The following is a 26,816-nucleotide window of genomic DNA, read 5'->3' on the forward strand; positions in this document are numbered from 1 at the left end:
CATTCTTTATTTAGTAATCTTCTGTAGTGTATAGGTACCCCTAGATACCGAATAGGTAGAGCTCCAGCTTCGCACCCGAAGATTTGCTTATACTGGTTCTCCATCTCTTTTGCTTTTCCAAAACAAAAGATCTCACTCTTGTGGAAATTTATTTTAAGGCCTGATAGTTGCTCGAAGATACAAAGAATCAATTTCATGTTCACGGCCTTCTCTAAGTCATGTTCCATGAAAAGAATCGTATCATCAGCATACTGGAGAATGGACACTCCACCATCCACTAGATGGGGTACAAGTCCTCCCACTTGTCCATCCTCTTTTGCCCTTGCAATAAGGATAGCCAACATATCAGCCACAATGTTAAATAAGATGGGGGATAGAGGATCGCCTTGTCTTAACCCCTTTTTTGTTTGGAAATAATGGCCAATATCATTATTAACCTTTACTCCTACCGATCCCCCCTGGATAAATTGCATAATTAAGTCGCACCACTCTTGTGCAAAACCTTTCATACGCAACGTTTGTTGAAGGAAAGACCATTTCACTTTATCGTAAGCCTTTTCAAAATCTATTTTAAATATAACTCCATCCATTTTCTTCCTATGAAGTTCATGAATGGTTTCATGCAAGACCACTACTCCCTCAAGAATATGACGTCCAGGCATGAAAGCTGTTTGAGTCGGCTTAATTACTTTTGGGGCTATCCCCGTTATTCTATTTGTACCTACTTTTGTGAATATCTTAAAACTCACGTTTAGTAGGCATATAGGGCGATACTGCTGAATCTGAATCGCATCTTCTTTCTTAGGAATTAAAGTTATAATACCAAAGTTTAGTTTATACAGTGGCAACTCTTTTTGTTGCAACTGCCTAAACAACGACATTAAATCATGTTTTGTAACTTCCCAAAAAGATTGATAAAATTCAGCTGGGAACCCGTCTGGTCCCGGGGCTTTATTATGTTCCATTTGAGATATAGCCTCAAACACTTCTTCCTCTGTGAAATCAGCTATAAGAATGTTGTTCTCCTCTGAAGACAACTGAGGAATGTCTGAAATTACATCTTCTCGCATGCTAAAGTTATTTTTGGCCGGTGCCCCAAATAACTTTTTGTAATACTCTGTTATAAATACCTTTAAATTTTCCTCGCCAACTATAGTCCCTTCGTCTTGCTCTAATTGATATATCCGTTTTTTCCTATGTTTACCATTCGCAATCAAGTGAAAGTACTTCGTGTTATTTCCACCCTCTTTTATATGTTTAACTTTTGCTCGTTGAGCCCATTTTGACTCTTCCTCCCTTCTAAGCTTAGATAACTTATCATTTGCCTCTCTTAACCTATCGCTTTCAACTTTATTAAGAGGGCATGTTTCAGCTCGAATATCTAGCTCATCAATAAGTAGCATCAACCGCTCTCTCTCCTTCTTATATCGCCCACTCCTATTTTTAGCCCATCCTCTGAGAAAGCGCCGAAGGTGACGTACCTTGTTTTGCCATATCTCAAGAGGATCTTTCCGGACATTAATGGCGTTCCATTCTGTCTTGACCATTTCATAAAAACCATCCTCACTTAACCAGGATAGTTCGAATGAAAATTGGGCTTTATTACCAAGGTGAGCTTGATCACCTGAATCTAATAATAAAGGAGTATGATCTGACCCCGACCTAGTTAATGCCCTAACAGAGACTAGTGGAAACTTTTGTTCCCACTCTACGCTTGCTAGTACTCTGTCTAGCTTTTCGTAGGTAGGATTTTCTCGACGACTCGCCCAAGTAAATTGTCTTCCCGAGAGAACTATTTCTCTTAGGTTCAAGCTTTCAATAATCGCATTAAAAACAAAGGGCCATCTTGCGTTATAATTATTGTTATTCTTCTCCTGGGGGCTGCGGATAATATTGAAATCGCCACCCACGAGCATGGGTAGCGTTTCATTTTCACAGATCCGAACTAATTCTGCTAAAAAGGGGGGTTTATGGGCATCTTGTGCAGCTCCGTATACTGCAACAAAAGCCCATTCAAATCCATCCAACTTGGACCTTAGATGGAATTTAACGGAGAAATCTCCTGGATCAACTTTTTTGACCATTAGAGAATTCGAATTAAAACCAGCCAGTATACCCCCGGAACGCCCGTGTGGCGGGAGGCAAAACCAAACAAAATCTTGACCGCCTGCTAAATATCTTAAAAAAGATGAAGAAAAATTAGACCGTCCTGTTTCTAACAACGTGATGAAGTCTAACTTTTGCTCCCTGATAGTTTCTGAAATAAATAGATGCTTCCCCGTATCTCTAATCCCTTCACTATTCCATATAAGCCCTCTCATCTTAAAATCTTTGGTTCTTTCTAATTCTTGAGCTACGCCGTACCTTTGTTTTATCATAAACTATTTTCCTACGGGTACGTGTGACTTTCACATCTCGGCTAGACTGGTCCGTATGACCATCGGAGCCCATGTCATCCTCTTCTGTAAGGTCTTCGCATAGACCAGAAATCTTGGATACGAACAAATTTTGTGGGTCATTATCAATGGTACTAGCATTGGTCTTTAGCATGGTTAAGTATCTATCATTCTCTGTCTCTTTAATTATTTTCACAGAAACATCCACTAAGCTAGGAGATTCCCCTAAAGAAACGCCTAACCTACTAGCTCTAGTTGCAATAACATGATCAGGAAAATTAAGAATCGAATGCTTAGGGGGTGTGGCCATACCTGTGAAAACCGGAGAGTCCCGTTGTTGTGCTAGATGCATTGCCCTATGCAGCTGCGTCTCGTCCGCATTCGGCTGAGCTCGGATGCGGTCACTCGAACGTACTCCAGCGACCAACGGATCAGCAACTCCGCCAAAGGCAATGACCTGCTCCCTCGTGGGTGATACTGCTTCCTCGCCCCTCGCGGTCTGTCCTCCTGACACCATGGAACTCCCATTTGGAGTAGAGGGAGAAGAGCGCACAGAAACTGGCATAGCAGACTTGACCACTGACGCCACTCCTAAATTCTTGCCAGGCAGCACCGAACCTCTCTTGGATTCATGTGGTTGCATATGCATCTCCGCATCAACAGCAAGAGAATCCAGGGACCTCCGATCAGAAACAATAACAGACTTGTTGGCCGATGTATTTAAAAACTGAGCCGTCTCATCCACTCTTGTAGTGTCTAGCACAGGATCACGTCCAGGATATGACTCGTAAAAGGTACTAGCTGGTTTTTCTGGCTCCCCATCATGCAACTCACACCTGTGTGGATGTGCATCTGCCGCCACAGTCTCCTCTTTAGCAACATCGGAGGTACGTTGATCACCTGCCGAAGAAAAGAGGCGGCGACATGCTGATGATGCGCCCCCTGTAGAGTGCACCGTCTCAGCCTTCTCGACTTGGTCCGCCCATCTATCCGAGAAAGAACCAAATCTCATATTTGGTTCTAAACCAGTTGTCCGAACATTAGGCGCAATAATAATAACACCGCTTCTCTTCGGAGATGAAGCCGATGTCTGATTACCACTACGCTTATTGTTTGAATTTTTGTCCTTTGACTGCTCTGCATTTCTACTTTCATCTTCTTTATCATCGTTCCCATCTTGAGCATTCAGCATATCTTCATCCTCATCTACAGGAATAAAATCCTCCTCCACTTCGAAAGTTAACTTATAACCCTCATCTTCGTAGAAGACAATTTTTTGATAGGGAATATGGGCAATGTCTGTAACCTTAATCAAAGACCTTACCACCCCGTGACGACGAGTGTATGCCCGTGACGACGAGTGTATGCCATGTCCACTTGTTTAGTTTTCCCAATAAAATAACCAAGACCCCATAGAGTAAGATAGTTGCGTATCATACCATCCGGAACTCCAGAGGTAAGGATCCAAACCTCATCCAGTTTGGCAACAGGCTGCACAGCGGACTTCCATTCTGTGAACTCAATAGAACAGGCGGTGTCCTTTACTTTACAAGAACCAAAACGAGTTGCTCGAACCAACTCCTGCTTGTTAGGAAATTGTGTCTTATACACATTATCCCCTTGAGGTTGAACATCCCATGAAAAGTTATCATCTACAAGCCATCGAAGCCTTTCTACTATATTCTCAATACTCAAAACACCACCACTGACCTTAATTCTGCACATCCTTCCGCTATCGGACCTTGGCCGGTAATCATCGGTAGAATCTACTTCAAGAAACATAAGTTCCTCATGTCCATAACCATACATGGATATCTTTGGCTTTGGAGCAATGTGAAGATGACAATCATCATTGGCATGATCCGCAGACTCACAGAAATCGCATATTTCAGCCTTACAGTCAATAGAAAAATGACCAACATCATCACATCGGAAGCATTTGATTTTGCCGGGATTTTTTTCTTTCTTTTTTGGCTGCTTTGCACCCACGTTGGTTGCCTTACTTACTCCAGCAGCTGCATCTCCGGTTAGCATGGTCTTTGTAGCCTTTTGCTGCACTGCGACCTTCTTCTTTTCCCCCGTCTGGGTCTTAGAGCATGTCTAACAGGCCCCGTATAACCCGCCCACCCCGTAAAATTCCGGCGACATACGGGGCAGGCGCGGTTTGGGCCGTCTAGCAGGCCCCGTATTCGGGCCGCCCCGTTTCGGCGGAATACGGGGCCCAGGAAATCTGCCCCGTCGCCCCGTACATATAGTGGGCGCAGGTGCGAGTGAGGGGTTAACCCCTCACTCGCAACCCTAGCTCCGCCGCGCGCCGCCGCCTCCTCCTCCTGCTCCGGCGAGCAATTAGCCGCTCCCCGCGCCGCATTCCACCCCCAAGCTAGGATGGACTCCCGCCGCCGCGAGTAGGGCCTCGCCGGCGAGCGGATCGAAGCGATCCCGCTCGCCGGACACCGTAGAGGAAGCGTGGCGGCTGAGGTGCAAGCTTTCCGCCGCCGGGAGCCGTCGCGCGGCCTGCAAGTACGCCGGCGCGCTGTACGTGCCGGAGCCGCTCCGGGAGTACGCCGCGGGTGGGCGGTGGTACAAGCGGGACCCGCCGCTCCAAGCCGATGAGCGGCGAAGCGTTCGAGAAATGGCGCGCGCGGTGGCACCGCGACCGCGCGGCGTTGGCGGCATGGAGGGCGACCATCGGCGGCAGCGGCAGCGGCGGAGGAAGCGGAGGCGGCGAGGAGGAAGAGGAGGCGGCGGAAGAGGAGGCGGCCTACCGCCGTGCGGTCGCCTTATCCGAGGCGGATGCCGCCGAGAAAGCGCGGGCGGAGGCGAGAGGAGGAGGCGGCGGCCATCGCCGCCGTCCAGGAGTTCGAGGCGCGGCAGGCGCGGGAGGCGCGGCAGGCGCGGGAGGAGGCGGCGAGGATCGCCTTCATCCCCTACGTCATCCTTGACGATTAGACGTAGGTTGATGCTTACTTAGATGTAGTATGATCCGTAGTATGATCAATATGTATGTATGATCCCTAGTATGATCAATGAAGATGAACTTCCCGGGGTTTTTATTTTTGAAAATACGGGGCGAAATACGGGGTCTGCTAGACGGAATGGCTCGAAATGGAGCAGTTTTTCGATACGGGGCGAAATAAGAGACTTATACGGGGCAGCGAAATACAGGGCCTGTTAGACATGCTCTTAGTCTGCTGCTTCTGCGTTGCCAAAGCCCTCTGCTGCTGAACAGCAGCGACATGGTTCTGGTTCCTTGTAACATCTTCAGCGATAGCCCCCTGTATCTCTTGAGTTTCAGGAGGTATGGTCGCAGGAGGATTACGACCACGACCTCGTCCCCGAGTATTGCCGTTTGCACGGTTCCCTCGGAATTCATACCTTCTCCGGTTGCGGTAACCATAATCACCAGCACCAAAGTCATTTCCGCGAAAGAAATCACCACCACCAGCCCCGGGGTGAAAATTTCCATAGAAGTTCCCCGGCGGCCCTCCACCCTGGTAGCCATCATTGAAGGCATTAAAACCAGTGTAGCCGTCGTGTCCCTGATAGCCACGACCTCCGCCATTGAACCCACCACGACCAGCATCAAAGCCACCACGACCAGCACCATGACCATAGTCATAGCCTACGCCGTTGAAACCGCCATGATTGCCAGGCCCCTGACCGCCAAAGCTGCTCGTCCCGTCACCAGGATCTCCTTGAAAACCTCGCTGACCGCCAAAGCCGCTCGGCCCTGCACCAGGATCTCCTTGAAAGCCTCGCTGTCCGCCACCATCACCTCCAGTATCACCTCTACCGCCTCCATTTGGCATCGTGGCAGCGCAGAGATGGCGATCGCCGCCAGCACGTGCACGGTGGCTAACCTTAGGAGCGAATTGCGTCGATCGCGACCACGATAAACCTAGGATGCCCCTTAGCCCGATTCCAGCCTTAGTTAGATCTGGGCCCTTATGGCCCAATGATGAGGATGGAGGCCTGCGTTGCATTGCTGACGAGCCCATATGGCTACTGCGAGATGCACGCGATTTTGAAAAAAGAACTGAAGAATCATTACCTTGATCTGCCGTCGATGGTGACGAAGACCTTCGCCGCCGTTGCACCGTGATCCAACCTTCCGCGTCGAAGCTATCTTGGACGAAAACTGTTGGTTCTAGGGCCGGAAGGCGTTGGCATCGCTCAGTGCCTACTGCCCTGCCTTCATCCGATGGTCCACCTGCACAAGAAAGATCACAAAGACCTACCAGCGGTGATCCCGACAAGGATCTGATCAGCATGGCGTTCCGGCTCTGTTCTCTTCTCTTCTGCATTCTCTTCTTGAAACGTGATGAATTCTCCTTCAAATCCCGTCCATGCATCGGAGAAGGTGTACCACAACGGTACATCCAGTCCGTGGGACATGGCGAGATCTCCTTGATCTGGCTCTCTCCCTCGTCTTCCTCGTCGGAAGCTGACTCCGGCGAGCCGAGCACCCAGAATCGCCCTCCAGGTCGCCCTAACGGCTCTCCTGAAAAAGCGGTCTCCATTACTCTGCCTTTTAGTTTAGTAATGCCTTTTAGTTTAACTAATGCTCCTAGTACTTTCATAAGACTGATGAACGACGTTTTACGTGTTTTTATTGGACGATTTGTGGTAGTATACTTTGATAATATTCTCATATATATAGCAAATCTTTGGAGGATCATTTAGATCATTTACGTGTTGTTTTCAATGCTTTACGTGATGCACGTTTGTATGGTAATCTTGAGAAGTGCACCTTTTGCACCAATCAGGTTGCGTTTCTTGCTATGTTTTTACTGCGCAGAGTATTGAAGTTGATCCAGCCAAGATTGAAGCAATTGAGAATTGGCCGCAGCCCAAGACGGTCACTCAAGTGAGGAGTTTTCTTGCCCTCGCTAGTTTTTATAGGCGCTTTGTGAAAGATTTTGAATCCATTGCTGCGCTGCCGGATGATCTTACATAGAAGGATGTGCCCTTTGTGTGAAGCGACGCACAACAAGAAGCCTTCGTGATATTGAAAGATAAGTTAACGCATGCTCCTTTGCTCCAACTTCCTGATTTTAATAAGACTTTTGAGGTTGAATTTGATGCTAGTGGAATTGGTTTGGGAGGTGTGTTATTACAAGAGGGCAAACCTATTGTATATTTTAGCGAGAAATTGTGTGGGCCTAGTCTGAACTATTCTACTGATGATAAAGAATTATATGCGCTGGTTCTGACATTAGAAACTTGGCAACATTATTTATGGCTTAAAGAATTTGTTATACATTTTGATCATGAATCTTTGAAGCATATTCGTAGTCAAGCTAAGTTGAATCGCCGCCATGCAAAGTGGGTTGAATTTATTGAGTCTTTTTCTTATGCTATCAAACACAAAAAGGGTAAAGATAATGTTATTGTTGATGCTTTATCGCACCGTTATACTATGCTATCTCAACTTGACTTCAAGATTTTTGGATTAGAAACTATAAAGGAACAATACTTGCATGATGTTGATTTTAAAGATGTGTTACTGAATTGTAAAGATGGTAGAACATGGAACAAATTTGTCCTCAATGATGGATTTGTGTTCCGTGCTAACAAGGTATGCATCTCACATAGTTCCGTTCATCTTATGTTGTTGGAGGAGGCGCATGGAGGAGCATTTATGGGCCACTTTCGTGTGAAAAAAGATGGAGGATGTACTTGTTGCACACTTCTTTTGGCCACGTATGCGTCGAGATGTTGAGAGATTTGTGGCACGCTGCAGTACTCAAAAAGCTAAGTCTCGACTTAATCCACATGATTTATATATGCCTCTTCCTGTTCCTAGTGTACCTTGGGAGGATATTTCTATGGATTCCATTTTAGGATTGCCTCGTACACATAAGGGGAGAGATAGTATTGTTGTTGTTGTGAATCGGTTTTCTAAAATGACACGCTTTATTCCTTGTCACAAGACTGATGATGCTATGCATGTTGCTGGTTTGTTCTTTCGTGAAATTGTTTGTTTACATGGTGTGCCAAATACTATTGTTTATTATTGTGGTACTAAGTTTCTTAGCCACTTTTGGAGATGTTTATGGACTAAGTTGGGGACTAAATTATTGTTTACTACTACATGTCATCCCCAAACTGATGGATAAACTGAAGTAGCAAATAGAACTTTGTCTACTATGTTGCGGACTATTTTGAAGAAGAAGTTAAAATTGTGGGAAGAATGTTTACCTCATATTGAATTCGCTTAGAATCGTTCGCTGTATTCTACCACTACGATGTGCCCTTTTGAGATTGTGTATGGTTTTATTCCTCGTGCACCTATTGATTTATTGCCATTACCATATTCGGTGCAAAATAATTTGGATGCTACACAACGTGCTGAAATGATATTACAATTTTATGAGACTACTAAAAACAACATAAAACACATGACTGCTAAGTATAAAATTGATGGGGATAGAGGAAGAAAGCATGTTATGTTTGATGTTGGTGATCTTGTTTGGTTGCATTTGCGTAAATATCATTTTCCTGAATTGCGCAAATCTAAGTTAATGCCACGCGATGCGGGTCCATTTAAGGTGGTAGAGAGAATAAATACTAATGCATATAAACTTAAGCTTCTAGCAGATTTTGGTTCGGTTAGTCCTACATTTAACATTGCAGATTTGAAGCCTTACTTTGGTGAAGAAGATGAGATTGCGTCGAGAACGACTTTAATTCTAGAAGGGGAGCTTGATGAGGACGTCTCATCTATTGATACAACAGCTGTACCTACATCCACACTTACACAAGGACCGATCGCTCGAGCTCGTGCCAAACAACTTAACTTATCAGATACTTTCGTTTCTTGAAACTATTCCTCACATACATGAGAATATGATGCTGCCTAAATCAGATGTGTTTGTTACTCTTAGTAATGATGGACCTAACATGGACAAGAGGGACAAGCTTTGGAGCATGATCGTGCATGGAGATGGGAGCAAACATGTAAGGATTGAAGAGGACGCTTTGAGTGAAGATTTCAGAACTTTGAAGCCTCCATAATGATGAAAGAAGAGCTTGGACGAAATATTCAAGATGATACTTCATATTTTCTTCCTAAGTATGATGGTGTTGCGTCATCTTTAGTTTTGGGCCAGACCCATGTCAAATTCGCAGGAATTAAGTCAGCTACTTTTTAGAGTATTGAAGGAGAAAATGCCATCTAGAGGTCGGTTCGGTCACCATACCTAGGGCTGGCCGAAACCCTCTCCTTTTCCTCCTTAAATACCTCCTTAGCCGCCACGTTTAGACTTGAATTTTGATTAGACGAAAAGTTAGCCATTGCTGCAACTCTCGTGTACTTCTTTTGAGGCTAACGCCTAGAACAAGACGGACTATTCGGAATCCCACCTTTTCAATAAAGGTTTCATCTTTATCCGCAATATTCTTATTGCAATATTAGTTCTTACTTGTTCTCGATTTCAGGTAGGAATTAAGACCTTTTGGTCAGGCTTATCGTGCATCCGCAAGATCAGTAACTTGCAAAGATTGTCCTAGCGATTGCATTGGCGCACGAGCTTTGCACGTGCAGTCGGATCGTCAAGCAAGAACTCCACCAACAAATAGATCTATCCTCGTCTCATCGAAAAATCGGCCACCTTTGCTCTATCAGATCAGGTCTACACCGAAGCCATGTCTCCACCGCCAACGATTTCACCGCATCGTTATCATCATCTCCATCTCTCTCCCCTAGATGTAATATTGATTCATTCACGATTAACGACATTGTAAGTATCGTTCATGTCATTGAGTTTCATGATAAAATGTTTATGATTGTTGATCTAATCATGTATGAGTAGTCCTCATGGGCTATGGGCTGAATCCTAGCCTCGTAGCATCAAGTGCACGTATTTACTTATGGGATATTGTGTAGCATGGTATTAGAGACTCATTTCTAGTCTTCGATCTCTTTGTCACGATCTTAAGGTTCAACGGGTACCCGAACTAGAAAAATTAGTTAAGGTATTAAGTTTGAGTAGAAATAGTTGCATGGTTGAATGCCATGGTCAAGCGACAACATTCATGAGTCGATAGTATGGTTATCTTCTTGGGAATAACGGTGACGTCACTGATCCTAAAGCTATTATGTGGTTTATCTTAATAACTAGACTCCACGTGATGCCTAGGAACTTGAGGTGGATAATCGATCCATAAAGACTACGACTAGCAGCATTGTGGTGATTTTAAGATGCATCACCCACATTTAGTATTTTGATCGCTATTTATTCATATGAACTCCGATTTGGGTGTTTTTCAACTCGTTGGAATCGTATGAACGAGGGCTACAACACCATTATATTAGATATTTAATATGATATGATGGAAAATATGATTTTTTATACCTCATATGGCTAAGTCTGCTACCTGCAGTTTCTCTATATTGCATCATCTTGGCTCCTTTTGCCTTGCTTTATCATTAATTGTCCATCACACCTACAGACATGTCAAAGACAATCAAAGGTAATAAAATCCTAATAAAACTATAAAAATAATACTTGTGCAAAAACCCATGTGAAAATGAATGAGAATTAGTAATCATGCACAATAGACATAGTTGTACCTAGATAGAGCATGGGATGAGTGGCGATATGAGTATTTTGTATGCTTAACTAGGTGTCATAATTGCACTCATCATGCACCCTGAACCTGAGGATGTCGGAGGGCTTTACAGGGAGGTTAGGGCACGACATGGACCGACGATAGGGGACATATCGAGGAGGGCGGGGCGCTCACGCCGTCGGCCACAGGTGGCGGCAGCACACGTCCTAGCCGACGTCGGAGACGGGGGCACCCTTCTGCGTCTGAAGGAAGAAGAATCAGGGAAGAAGAAGCATATGGGCCACAGCCACCGGCCCATCATGCTTTGTTGCGTGTGGCCCGTCAAGCACACCCAGGTGGCCAGGTTTGGTTGCAAAACGTGGCGGCGGACTTCAGACTTGGCCCGAGTCCAGGGCGCCACGGAAGAAATGTCGGCCCACTGCCATAGGGTCCCGCTCGTCAGACCTGTCCCTAACCTCCATCTCCGGCTCGACGGCGAAGCAGCGCCGCCCTCGCCAGCATCAGCGCGCGATGAGAGCCCGCGCCCTTCCCCGCTTCGCCTCGCGCAGACTTGCAGCGGGCATACACCCGCTCGCGTCGCATCGACCCAGTTTCCAGCGCGCTCGAGTGCATCCGCGTCCCTCCCGTCGCTGCCCCCCTGCGCTCCAGCCTTCTGCTGACAAAATCAGAGTCCGAGCCCCCCACCCTCACCCCAGCACCCCACCCCGATGAGTTTGCCTCGCTCTTCTGTACCACATTCCCAATTCACTCTCTGGAGCTCTGTAGCGTGTCGCACGTCGCCGATCTCCCTGACCGGTGAGCCTCGTCCACTTCCATTCGCGTCACAATGCTCCGTTATACTCCATGTAAAATTCCCCCCTCGCTTAATTTTCCAGCTTCCCGCACCGGAGATCGAACTGTCGCGTCTTCGCCAGCTTCTTCAAAGACTGCCGCGCGCTCCCGCGTCTTATCTTTATCTTTATCCTGTTATCAGTAGGAGCATGTTCAGCAGGAGAGGTGCCTCTGAGAGTGGCTTTAATCTTACTTATCCTAACTGAGTTCATGTTTTCGATAAATGACAGCTTATCTAATTTATTGCTCAGAGTAGCAGATTGCGTGCTCGGGTGAGTTTCTGTGCAACCTCTTCGTTCAAATTTCCTTGAGTTGGACTTCCTTTTATCCTTGTTGAACCCTGATTGCTGTTGCCGTTCTCGGACTGCTATTACAGAGCAAGAATTGTCGCCGCCCGGTTTCACCGCATGTATGCCTCAGACCATCCTGGAGTATGCTTCGTATGCCGGTAATGTTGTAAAACCCATAGCCGTAGGGCCTTTTGAGTGCAGTACAATTTAGCGGTAGCATTGCCATATGTTTGGCTTTGGTGATGGCTGCACCATGAGGTTGCCTCACGCCGTCACTACCACATCGCCCTATACCAATAGTCCAATATGAGCGCCACAGCAACCCACATCTTTGCACATGCACCGGGATTCCATTTGTTACATCCACAGACCTCCATTGTGTTGTAATGTGATAATGTCAAAGTCATGTTTAAGCCGATCTATGTTGTCGTGGAAACCGTCTGACTCTTATCAGAAGATACATCACCGGGAGTCAATAATATATTTTAAAAGCATATAGGGACCATAGCAAAGTCGGTAATTACAAACTGATGTTTTCATGGCTAACATTATACTGGGCATTTTTTCAAGAGTACATCAAAAGAGTTACAACGCTGTAAGTAACACAACTATATTTCTGGTTACAAGCATCACATTTGCACAGTAAATATAACTCTCACTTCAAATGTAAACATAAAGTCTGGTATTTAATCGTAACATCTAGGCATTCAATCCAGCTAGTTTCCCATGAAAAAAAAGGTAACGAGCACGTGTAATGCTAGCTTCGACCAATAGCTTGAAGTAGCCTTGGTATCGGGGGCATTCTGATATCAACTAGACCCTCGAGAATCTGAACCACCTCTCCCATTGTTGGTCGATCAAACTCCTTATCTTGGATGCACCAACATGCAACCTTGCAAACCAGCTCAGCCTCATCCAGATTGACACCACCCTGTAATTTGTTATCTAGCAAACTCTCCACATCTCCTTCAAGAAGCTTATGTGTGGCATGCACAGGGAAATAAACATCAAGGTTGCCACCACTAGAAGATGGTGCACACGAGTTCCTTCTTCCAGATATCATTTCCAGCAACACCATCCCATAGCTATAAACATCAACTTTTGGTGTAATAGGAACGCCAGTAATCCATTCAGGTGCAAGGTACCCTGCAGTTCCTCTAATTGTAGTCAAGACTCGGCTGTAATCCCTTCCTAAAAGCTTTGCCATCCCAAAGTCTGCAATTTTCGGGTGGAATGAAGCATCAAGAAGTATGTTTTCTGGCTTAATATCACAGTGTATGATGCAGTCTCGACAGCTCTCATGCAAGTAGGCTAACCCTCTAGCAACTCCCAGGGCTATCTTATAACGAGCAGTCTAATTCAACATCATAGGATTGGTTCGAAATAGATGGATATCAAGAGACCGGTTTGACATGTGTTCATAAACAAGCAACCTCCTAGAACCCTCACAACAGAAACCAACAAGCTTAACTAAATTGATGTGCTGAACGGCTCCAATCGAGCTCACTTCTGTTCTGAATTGCTTCTCTCCTTGATAAGCACCATCAAGCCTCTTCACTGCTATGGAAACTGAATCATTTATGAACCCCTTGAATACAGAACCAAAACTGCCTTTCCCCAACTTATCTGTGAAATTTTTCGTTGCACGGTGTAAATCAGTGTATCGAAATACAATGATTCCATTACAAACTTGAGCATCATGCACTACGTGGACAGACCTCTTCTGTTTGTTGCTCCAAAACATTAGTAGGAGGATGAGTGCGAATAAGCCGAGGGCAGAAACACCTGTACCAACTGCAACTTCAATAAGGATCCCTTTTCTCTTGTTTTTCAAACTTTGGATATCTTTAGCAGAAAGGCGAAGGTAAAGAGTTTCTCCGTTTGCATTGATACTGACACCACACTGTACCTGTCTTATGTTGAGCAATTCATTATGCCAGATGGAACATCCATTGGTGCTAAAGGAATACGCGGTGCAAGAGCAATTATTCAGGCAAAATTGTTTGCACTCACTCTTGCTTTTAGCAGCCTCTCCTATTGTGGCATTGTGGGGCAACATAACACATGATACGGAGTAGAAGTTGTCTGTGGTATGTGTTGTGCTTTTGTTGCTACTGCAGTCTAATGGAGTATTTCTCGAGCACCCACCAGTTCGATCTTCTACCTCCCAGTCCTTACGGGATGTGATGGTGAAGCCCTTCATACACTTGCAATCTAGAAGTGAATTATCACTGCAAATTGTGAAAGGTCCACAAACCGCATAGACGTCACATGGAGTTCTTGGTTTGGCGAAGACCATTTGCCAATCCTTTGAGCCCTCGAACCAAACGAACACCTTTAATTGACCGGAGACATCAATTACATGACGAGTAACCGCTTTTTCATTTAGTAAGCTATATGTGTAGTACCTCTCATGGATATTATTGACAAATTTTGAAATCCATCTAACATTTCGTGCCATCTCTGGAACCAAGGCAAAGGATTTGCCATCCCATGCACCACTGGACCAATATGGTACAGAGTGGCCCAGTCGTGCAAGCAATAACTGGTCAACACCACTAGGGTCTAACTCATAGCAATACACACCGGTAGCTGGGTCGACCAAGTTCTTCCAAGAAACAATACGGCGGTTCAGGCCAGTGACCTTGTCCCATCCAAGCTCTGCCTCTGGGAAAAATGTATCTGTTGGCTGATCAAAACTCTGCCACAAAAATTCTGATGAATTTGAAGAGTTAGACAGAATGAGATTTCCACTATTTAACAGCACAGCAGTGGTGCTATTTCTTTTGATGTTTGCTTGTGTTGACCAGATGATGAACTTGGTAGACCGGTTTAAGATGACAAGGTTGCCATCCTGGGATATTGTGAGCTCCAATGAGGTGGTGTTCTTGATTGGCTTGTCTCTATTTGCAACCCATGCAGAAGTAAATTTTGGGACTGTATTGAACCATATGCCGAGGTACCAGTTGTTCGTGTTTCCAGAGGATTTGCCATTTGTTTCGAAGAAGCCAAGAGCATACCTGCCATTTTTGGAGATGAGCTTGTTGTTGATGCCAAGTGCTTGGCCTGCCAAGATGGTGTCCGTCGCGGCAGAACTTGCTGGGATGCGTAGGTACAAGAGCAAGGTGAAAAGAATGAGGAGAGGCATGATGAACTGAAGAGGAGGCAAGCGTGCGGATGAGGAGGCTGCAAATATAGGATGGGTGCTCGAAAGTCTGGCCATTGCAGTAAATAAGCACATGGTGGAGTCAACAGTCAATTAAAACAGCACAGACTATTTGAATTGACATTTATGCTAGTAGTGGTTATATGATCAACTGCGTCGCATCCACGGAATCACAGAAGGGCAACGATGTAACCTGGTCTTGTTCTGGACTGGGTTTGAGTGGTGTAGAGGAGAGGAGTGAATGAAGATGAACGCGTGGGGCATGAGATCCTAACATTTGGCTACTGGTCCACATCAAGGTATTTACCATCACAACTTCGCAAGCCTGTGAACAGCTCAGGTGCTATCCTGATCATAAGTTGTCATGTTTTAGCTGATTTCTAGAGGTTCATTATATTCACCAAATTATCACGATTTCCTCTTTTGTAAGGCTACAAATTGCTCCTATGAGACAGACTTCATATATGCAAACAGATGTCAGTTGATACAGGTCGTGTAAGGTTGTCGTTAGCATTATTACCCTGATGCGTAGTGCCCTATTTATCACCTCTGTCGTTGTCAGTATGTTTTTGACATATTAAAAACAGGGCAACAGCCAGGACGTATTTTAGTTTAGCTATAACAAATAACCTTGTGGATATTCTCATTATGTTCTCTTGGGAGGACTTTCTAAGGATTGTAATCCTCAGTAATTTTTCCGGTGTGGACTCTTTGATTTGTAGGATTACAATCGATAGAAAATTTTGGTCTGAATTCATTCGTCAGTTATATCCAACTTTGCATTGGTTCTAACATTTTGAGATATTCCTACATTTCCTATCTTAGCACCCCCTTCTCCAGTAGGTGCATGGCTTCGCATTAAAATGTGCAGTACTTTTTTTTATCTATCTTTTTTACATAACGTATCACTGTAGATAGTGCTGTTGTTCCGACTCGTTCGACTCTGGATAGACTTGAAAAATGCGCCTTGTACGTATGAGCAACGGCTTAGCTCACCCATTCTTTTTATGAAAAGATGGCTAAAGTTAGAAAAGATTTGTTGCTAACATTCCACGAAGACTTGTACTCCTATTTGACATATGAAATGATAGAATGAGACTTTGATAGTTTTTTTTGAGAAAGTAACCACGTTCATATATTAAAACACACAGAACAAGCACACACACGCGGAAACCTCAGGAAGAGACTGGAAAGGATACACGTCGAGGAACAATTGCAGAAAGACCCCCCAACAAAGGAAAATAAAGAAAAGCTCCTTGAGGACCCTGCATCCATCGTCTTCTCCAATCGTCGCCGGATCCGAGCGAGCACCATCGCCGTTGCTGGCTTTACGGATCGAAGGAGAAGCTCCTCGCAGACGGAGGAGCCATGAGCGTTGGGGAGCGTCGACCGGGGATCTTCCCCATGCTGCAGATCAGACCCCAGATCCACCGTAACACGCCGACTACGTCGGGGAAACCCGGCGAACCTGCCACCATCAAGCCACCATCCTGCTCCCGAGCCGCCATCCTCTCCTGAAGGCCAACGCCGCCGCCGCCAAAAGCAACGGACGCCAGCCGTCATCTTCACTCATGGGCAGGATCTCCAAGCTTCGCGACAATGCCGGAGGAAACGCCATCGAAATGGGGCCGAAGCTTGAGAACAAAATCCCCTGGATGCGGCGCCGCCGCCGCCTCGCCGACGCATCCTGGGAAACCCTAGCCACACCGTCCAGCAGGAACGGCTGGAGACTACGCCACCACTCCCCTCGAAGAAATCGAGATGGGGCCGGAGGTGGTGGATCTTATTTATGGTAAGCGTCGTCGCCGCCGCCATCATGGCAACGCCGCCCCCAAAGCCTAACCCTAACCTATCTACACGTCGGGCCAAAGGAGCTGGAGCTCCCCCACTCTCCCCTCACCGCCGGAGCGACGAGAGAAGAGAGAGGGAGCCAGCGCCCTCGCCGGCGGCGGTGGACGAAGGGAAATGGGGCTCCTCCCTTTTCGCGTCTTCTACTGTAGCAAGAGATAGGGGAGAGGGAGAGCAGACAGGTTTTTGAGACTTTGATAGTTACTTGGGAACATGTGATCATGGAATTTTCTCAATTATTTATCCTCCTGAAAGTAGCTCGAAATCGTCACAACTCACAACCCAGCATGAGTTTGGAAGCTAGTTGTTGTTTGACCTTTTTGTGCTGAGACCCTTTTAACTCTTCCCCTTAACTCGAGTCAATCTGAACTGGTGTGTCTCTTGCTACGAGTTGACCTCCAATTGTTGTAAACAGCTGCTACGGCGCTCTAACAGCTACCGTAAATAGGCTCAAAACCGAAAACTTCGGCGACATACAGGCCGCTCTCTGTTTTGCGCTTCGTGCAGCGCTGTTCAGTGGCCCGAGAAAATCCCGCTTCGGATGGTACATACGCCGCTCGGCTAGCCGGACCCGAGCAGAAACCCTATCTACTCCACTGCACTCCCTTGCCAAATCCGCCGCCGCCGCCGAACCTCCAACGCCCAAATACTCCACCCCAACCACTTAATCCACACCTCCGTCGACGCAAATCGCTCCGCCGTGTTGACATGGAGCTGTCCCACCGCCCTCCCGCCGCGCTTCGGTGCCCGCGGCCAGCGCCTCAAGACTAGCGCCGAGCTCCGAGCAAGTCGCTTGGTTAGCAGCAAGAAGTGGGCAGCGCGGCGCTGAACCAAATGGGGAGCGCTGGTGCCTCCCTCCCTCGCACACCGTATGCCTACGGCGATTCCTCCTCTTTGGGTGCGGGGAGCAGCAGTAGCCGCTGCCGTTGCCGCCATACTCCCTCTCCGCCGCCCTCCCTCTCCTTGGGGTTTAGCTCTGAGGAATCCGAAGAAGACGTCGACGGCGACGAACAAGGCCGAGGCGCGCGTCCTCGTGCTGATCAAGCGGCGCTCCGAGCGCACCCGCCTCTGCGAGGTTGCCGTCAACGACGCCAAGCTGGAGGAGGTCCTCTGCCTCATCGAGCGCCAAAAGGCGGAGGAGGAGGCGGTGCATCAGCTTCAGCAGCGCCAGAAGGTGGAGGGGTGCGGCGGACATTATCGTCATCGAATGAATCATCGCCGTCGCTGCCGTAGTTACCTAGCCAATGTAGGTAGATGCGTGCTAGCTTCTTTTGCCCTGTATGATCGCTCTGTTCCTAGCGACGTTTGAACTATGATCTTGAACTGTGTGTGTGATCTTACTGAATTTTATCTGGATTTTTTCTCGGGAATGCAATGAACACGAAATTTTTAACGGTTTTGCTATGTCTCAGTCAACTGAGAATTTCTTAAGTCTCAGTCACCCACAAAAATGAACTTGAGTTGCAAAAAGTGCAATTGCACTTTACTAGAAAAGTGCAACTGATACGAGTTGCACATTTTTTTTGAACTGCAGTTGCACTTTTCTGAGGTGACTGAGACTTAAGAAAAATCTCAGTCAACTGAGATATAGGCACACCCAATTTTTAAAATCTCAGTTTAAAATTCAGTGATCTGCTCGCGAGTTTCTCAAACTAAAAATACGGAATTCGGTGAACTGAACTCCTCCATTTACAGCTCATGTTTTAAGGTAGCTGCTAGAGGTGCTCTGAGCGCATCTCCACATGCGCACTAAATTTCGGCGCACTAAACGTCGGTTCCACCGCGTTGTAAACGTATAGCACGCTGCGCTGAAATTTCCCCTGACGGATGCTCTATTTTGCAACGCGTGTTGAAGCGGTAAAAAAGCTCCTCCGCCGGGTACTCCATTATGCAGCAAGCAGCGCGGCGCAAATAACAAACACACACAAGTATGCATCAAAGAAGATCAAAGAAGCATCATAAATTCACAAATAAACTGTACCATACAAATACAATAATTTTTTCACAACAAATAAATAAGTACATCAAATTGTTCACACCAAATACAACAAGTTTAAGGATCAACATACAACAATATAATATAGTTTTGAGACAATACAACATATAGTTATCAAACAAATACAAAAAGTATGCAATTGTCGTCCATGCCAATTCCACTATTCTTCCATGAGATTTGGAGCTCATCATGTGTGTCGTTGGAGCGAATGGCATGGTACGAGGCAATGGACCGGGCAATCCTATGTGCGGACCTCCTCACTTGCACGGGAACCCCATCAACTCGTAGTGGGTATGATCCACATCTTTTCCACGATCATCCTCTATAATCATGTTATGCATGATGACACAAGCGGTCATGATATACCAAAGGCACTCTTGGTCCCAAAATTTAGTCGACCCTCTCACAATGGCAAATTGAGCTTGCAAAATCCCAAATGCTCTCTCTACATCTTTCCTAGCTGTCGCTTGTGCATTGTGGAATTGGGTTTGCTTCTTACCTCGTGGTTGAATAACCGGCTTCACAAATGTTTGCCACCTTGGATATATGCCGTCGGCCAGGAAGTAGCCATAATTGTACTTGTGGCCATTTGCTTCAAACTCCACCAATGGACCTTCCTGCATTGCAAGTCTTGTCATTGGTGGTGATCGTTGAAGAACATTTATGTAATTGCAAGACCGGGCATTCCAAAAAAATGCATGCCATATCCAAGTCTCATGATCGCGACCGCTTCAAGGACTATAGTGGCATCCTTCCCTTTGAGTTGTCCATGCCATGACACTGGACAATTCTTCCAACTCCAATGCATACAATCAATGGAACCAAGTATACCTGGAAATCCTCGGTCGGCGTTGAACTCAAAAAGTCTTGCCGTGTCTTGAGCATTGGGGGCTCTCAAGTATGTGGATCCGAAAACATTCACAATTGCCACGACAAAGCGCTTCACACACAAATATAGAAGTGTTCTCTCCCATGGCCAAATGATCATCAATTAGATCTGCCGGTATACCATATGCCAACATACGCAAGGCAGCGGTCACCTTCTGATATGTGCTATGACCAAGTTCTCCGGCGGCATTTCTCCTTTGCTCAAAGAATCGATCATGCTTGGTCACCTCCGTTGCGATGTGCTTGAACAAGTCGATGCTCATCCGAAAACGCCGCCGAAAATAGCTTTCGGGAAATATCGGATTCTCACTGAAATACGCGCATCAACTTCTCATGCCCTTTAATCCTTTCTCTTCACAACTTCTGTCTACCGAACACCGATCCACCAATTTTTGGCTTCTTGACGGTGCGGTATGCTAATAGTAAGGATATGTTCTCCTCTTCCTCTTGGTCGTACTCGTCATCCGATGAACCGTATGATGAACTCTACAAACATACATATGAAATGACTTAACTACAACTAACTAGTGGCAAAAGAAATCGACAAAATCATGGCGGCCGCCCGACGGAGGCGCATACCTTGCGAGCAAATCGACGAGCATCTTGGCTGTGCCTGTAGGATAACGTTGCATAGAAAACAAAAATTTTCCTACCGCAAACACGAAATCCAAGCCAAGATGCAATCTAGAAGACGGTAGCAACGAGGGGATTATCGAGTCTCACCCTTGAAGAGATTCCAAAGCCTACAAGATGAGGCTCTTGTTGCTGCGGTAGACGTTCACTTGCCGCTTGCAAAAGCGCGTAGAAGATCTTGATCACGATCGGTTCCGGCGCCACGAACGGGCAGCACCTCCGTACTCGGTCACACGTTCGGTTGTTGATGAAGACGACGTCCACCTCCCCGTTCCAGCGGGCAGCGGAAGTAGTAGCTCCTCTTGAATCCGACAGCACGACGGCGTGGTGTCGGTGGTGGTGGAGAAATCCGGCGGAGCTTCGCTAAGCGTGCGGGATGTGGTGGAGGAGAGAGGCCGCTAGGGTTTGGGGAGAGGGGGCGCCGGCCACTAAGGGGTGCGGCCACCTTGGTGGTTCTTGGGTGGCCGGCCCCCTCCCCTTGGCCCCTCATTATATAGGTGGATCCCCAAGTGTTGGTGTCCAAGTCTTCGAATAAGACCCGAACCAAAAAACCTTCCATAAGAGGGGGAAACCTAGCCAAGCTAGGACTCCCACCAAAGGTGGGATTTCCACCTCCCATATGGGGGGTGGCCGGCCCCCTAAGGGGGAGTCCACTTGGGACTCCTCCCCCACTAGGGTTGGCCGGCCATGGAGGTGGAGTCCCATGTGGACTCCACCTTCCTTGGTGGTTTCTTCCGGACTTTTCTAGAACCTTCTAGAACCTTCCATAGAACCTTCCGCGACATTTTATTTCACATAAAATGACATCCTATATATGAATCTTATTCTCCGGACCATTCCGGAACTCCTCGTGATGTCCGGGATCTCATCCGGGACTCCGAACAAATATTCGAACTCCATTCCATATTCAAGTACTACCATTTCAACATCCAACTTTAAGTGTGTCACCCTACGGTTCGTGAACTATGCGGACATGGTTGAGTACTCACTCCGACCAATAACCAATAGCGGGATCCGGAGATCCATAATGGCTCCCACATATTCAACGATGACTTTAGTGATCGAATGAACCATTCACATACAATACCAATTCCCTTTGTCTCGCGATATTTTACTTGTCCGAGGTTTGATCTTCGGTATCACTCTATACCTTGTTCAACCTCGTCTCCGACAAGTACTCTTTACTCGTACCGTGGTATGTGGTCTCTTATGAACTCATTCATATGCTTGCAAGACATTAGACGACATTCCACCGAGAGGGCCCGAGTATATCTATCCGTCATCGGGATGGACAAATCCCACTCGTTGATCCATATGCCTCAACTCATACTTTCCGGATACTTAATCCCACCTTTATAGCCACCCATTTACGCAGGTGGTGTTTGGTGTAATCAAAGTACCTTTCCGGTATAAGTGATTTACATGATCTCATGGTCATAAGGACTAGGTAACTATGTATCGAAAGCTTATAGCAAATAACTTAATGACGAGATCTTATGCTACGCTTAATTGGGTGTGTCCATTACATCATTCATACAATGACATAACCTTGTTATTAATAACATCCAATGTTCATGATTATGAAACTAATCATCCATTAATCAACAAGCTAGTTTAAGAGGCATACTAGGGACTTCTTGTTTGTCTATATATCACACATGTACTAATGTTTCGGTTAATACAATTATAGCATGATATATAAACTTTTATCATAAACATAAAGATATATAATAACTACTTTTATTATTGCCTCTTGGGCATATCTCCAACAGTCTCCCACTTGCACTAGAGTCAATAATCTAGATTACATTGTAAGGTACCTAACACCCATGGCATTCTGGTGTTGGTCATGCTTTGCCCTAGGGAGAGCTTTAGTCAACGGATCTGCTACATTCGGATCGGTGTGTACTTTGCAAATCTTTACTTCTCCATCTTCGATGTACTCGCGAATCGAATGATAACGTAGCTTGATATGCTTCAGCCTCTTGTGTGACCTTGGTTCTTGTGCATTGGCGATGGCACCCATGTTGTCACAATAGATGACTAGTGGGTCCAATGCACTAGGAACCACACCGAGCTCTACAATGAACCTCTTCATCCATACCGCTTCTGATGAAGCCTCTGAAGCCGCTATGTACTCCGATTCTGTTGAGGATTTCGCCACCGTGCACTGCTTCGAGCTTGCCCAGCTTACTGCAGCACCATTCAATATAAACACGTACCCAGACTGTGACTTAGAGTCATCAGGATCAGTGTTCCAACTTGCATCGGTGTAACTAGTTACAACGAGCTCTTGGTCACCTCCATAACAAAGAAACATATCCTTAGTTCTTTTCAAGTACTTCAGGATATTCTTGACCGCTGTCCAGTGTTCCATTCCTGGATCACTTTGATATCCGCTAGTCAAACTAACGAGCATGTGCTATATCCGGTCTTGTACATAGCATGGCATACATGATAGAGCCTACTCGCCGAGGCATAGGGGATCTGACTCATCCTTTCTCTTTCTTCTGCCGTAGCCGGACCTTGAGTCTTACTCAAGACCTTGCCTGGTAACATAGGTAAGAATCCTTTCTTACTTTCGTCTATTCTAAATTTCTTTAGAATCTTGTCCAGGTATGTACTCTGTGATAGCCCTATTAGACGTCTTGATCTATCTCTATAAATCTTGATGCCTAATATATACGATGCTTCACCAAGGTCTTTCATTGAAAAACTATTATTCAAATAACCTTTTATCTTGCTTAATAGTTCTATATCATTCCCGATCAATAATATGTCATCTACATATAATATCAGGAATGCTACAGAGCTCCCACTCACTTTCTTGTAAATATAGGCCTCTCCATGACACTGTATAAACCCGAAGTCTTTGATCACCTTATCAAAGCGTCGGTTCCAACTTCTCGATGCTTGCTTCAGTCCATAGATTGAACGCTGAAGTTTGCATACTTTGTCAGCATTTTTAGGATCTACAAAACCTTTGGGTTGTACCATATACAACTATTCCTCAATGTCTCCATTAAGGAACGCCGTTTTGACATCCATCTGCCAAATCTCATAATCGAAAAATGCAGCTATTGCTAACAAAATCCTCACAGATTTTAGCTTCGCTACAGGTGAGAAAGTCTCATCGTAGTCAACTCCTTGAATTTGTCGGAAACCCTTTGCGACAAGTCGAGTTTTATAGACAGTAATATTACCATCAGCATCTGTTTTTCTCTTGAAGATCCATTTATTTTCGACAGCCTTTCGGCTATCAGGTAAGTCTACCAAAGTCCATACTTTGTTATCATACATGGATCCCATTTCGGATTTCATGGCTTCTTGCCATTTATTGGAATCTGGGCTCATCATCGCTTCTTCATACGTCGCAGGGTCCTCATCATTGTTGTCCACAATCATGACATTTAGACAAGGATCATACCGATGCGGAGTGGCACGTTCCCTTGTCGATCTGCGAGGTTCAGTAGCTATCTCGTTTGAAGTTTCATGATCATTATCATTAGCTTCCTCTCGTTGCCGGTGTAGGCGGTGCCGGTACAACTTCCGTGCTTGCGCTACTCGATCAACGAGTATAGATTCATCAATCTCATCGAGTTCTACTTTTCTTCCGAGTCACTTCTTTAGTGAGAAATTCTTTCTCAAGAAAGGTTCCGTTCTTAGCAACAAAGATTTTGCCTTCGGATCTGTGATAGAAAGTGTACCCTATAGTTTCCTTAGGGTATCCTATGAAGACGCATTTCTCCGCTTTGGGTTCTAGCTTGTCTGGTTGTAACTTCTTTACATAGGCTTCGCAACCCCAAACTTTCAGGAACGACAGCTTAGGTTTCTTATTAAACCATAATTCATACGGTGTCGTTTCTACGGATTTTGATGGTGCTCTATTTAAAGTGAATGCGGTTGTCTCTAATGCATAACTCCAAAATGATAACGGCAAATCAGTAAGAGACATCATAGAACGAACCATATCTAAGAGAGTTCGATTACGACGTTCGGACACACCGTTTCGTTGTGGTGTTCCCGGCGGTGTCAATTGTGAAAGTATTCCGCATTTCTTTAAATGCATGCCAAACTCATAACTCGGATATTCACCTCCACGATCGGATCGTAGAAATTTAATCTTCTTGTTACGTTGATTTTCTACTTCACTTTGGAATTCCTTAAACTTCTCAAAAGTCTCGGATTTATGTTTCATGAAATAGATATACCCATATCTACTCGGATCATCTCGTGAAGGTTAGAACATAACGATAACCACCGCGCGATGCTACACTCATTGGTCCGCACACATCGGTATGTATGATTTCCAATAAGTCGGTAGCTCGCTCCATCATACCGAGAAAATGGAGTCTTAGTCATTTTTCCCATCGGACATGCTTCGCATCTATCAAGTGACTCAAAATCAAGTGATTCAAGTAATCCATCGGTATGGAGTTTCTTCATGCGTTTCACTCCAATATGACCAAGACGACGATTGCCACATATAAGTAGAATTATCATTCAATTTAATTCGCTTAGCATCAATGTTATGTATATGTGTATCACTACTATCGAGATCTAACGAGAAATAAGCCATTCTTTTGTGGTGCTCGACCATAAAAGATATTATTCATAAAAATAGAACAACCATTATTCTCGGACTTGAATGAATAACCGTCTTGCATTAAACAAGATCCAGATATAATGTTCATGCTCAACGCTGGTACAAAATAACAATTATTGAGGCTTAAAACTAATCCCGAAGGTAGATGTAGAGGAAGTGTGCCGACGACGATCACATCGACTTTGGATCCATTTCCAACGCGCATGGTCACTTCATCCTTTAGTAGTCTTCGTTTATTTTTTAGTTCTGTTTCGAGTTACAAATATGAGCAACCGAACCGAGTATCAAATACCCGTGTACTAGTACGAGAACCGATAAGATAAACATCTATAACATGTATATCGGATATACCTTCTTTCTTCTTCTTGACAAGGCCGCTCTTCAGATCCGCCAAATACTTGGAGCAATTACGCTTCCAGTGTCCCTTCTCCTTGCAGTAATAGCACTCAGCATCAGGTTTAGGGCCAGTCTTAGGTTTCACAGGAGGCGTAGCAACTTTCTTGCCACCCTTCTTGAATTTGCCTTTAGACTTGCCCTGTTTCTTGAAACTGGTGGTTTTGTTGACCATCAACACTTGATGCTCTTTCTTGATCTCAATCTCAGCAGCTTTAAGCATGGAGAAGAGTTCAGGTAACTCTTTGTTCATGTTCTGCATATTGTAGTTCATCACAAAGTTCTTGTAACTAGGTGGCAGTGATTGAAGGATACGATTAATCCCCATTCTGTTAGGAATAACTATTTCCAAGTCACTGAGTTTCTTCGCATGCCCGGTCATAACGAGCATGTGCTCACTAACGGAGCTACCTTCTTCCATCATGCAACTAAAGAAGTGTTTCGATGCTTCATAGCATTCCACGGCCGCATGAGTCTCAAATATAGTCTTCAACTCATTGATTAACTCATGTGGATCGTGGTGCTCAAAACGTTTTTGAAGATCGGCTTCCAGACTGCATAAGATGGCACACTGAACTTGAGAATACCGAGTTTTCCGAGTTGCGTAAACAGCTTTTACTTCATCGGTTTCGGTTTACGCAGGAGGGTCACCTAGCGGTGCATCAAGCACATATTGCGGATTTCACGCCGGCGAGGAAAATCCTCACATGACGGAACCGGTCGGTGAAGTTGCTACCGTTGCTCTTAAGCTTTTTCTTTCTCTAGGAACTGGTTAAAATTGATTGAGGACGCCATATCTACAACATATTTGCAATAGTTTAGACTAATGTTTATGATAAATTGAGTTCAAATTTTAATTCAATATAATTAAAAAACTAGGTGAACTCCCACTCAAAACAATATCCCTCGCATTGTCTTAGTGATTACACGAACCAAATCCACCACACCAAGTCCGATCATCACGAGACAAGATGTAACTTCAATGGCGAACACTCAAAGTGTTCATCATATCAATTATATGATTCATGCTCTACCTTTCGGTATCACGTGTTACGAGACCATGTCTGTACATGCTAGGCTCGTCAAGGCCACCTTAGTATCCGCATGTGCAAAACTGGCTTGCACCCGTTGTATGCACTTGTTGATTCTATCACACCCGATCATCACGAGATGCTTCGAAACGACAAGTCTTGGC

At 45.5% G+C, this 26,816-nt stretch overlaps 1 pseudogene; it reads right to left on the bottom strand.

Annotated features, from left to right (window-relative positions):
• Window positions 1–12,776: 12,776 nt before the first annotated feature.
• LOC124698339 lies at window positions 12,777–15,325 on the bottom strand (annotated as a pseudogene).
• Window positions 15,326–26,816: the final 11,491 nt, after the last annotated feature.

This window comes from Lolium rigidum, chromosome 1 (genome assembly GCF_022539505.1).
Source record: "Lolium rigidum isolate FL_2022 chromosome 1, APGP_CSIRO_Lrig_0.1, whole genome shotgun sequence".
Lineage (NCBI taxonomy): Eukaryota > Viridiplantae > Streptophyta > Magnoliopsida > Poales > Poaceae > Lolium > Lolium rigidum.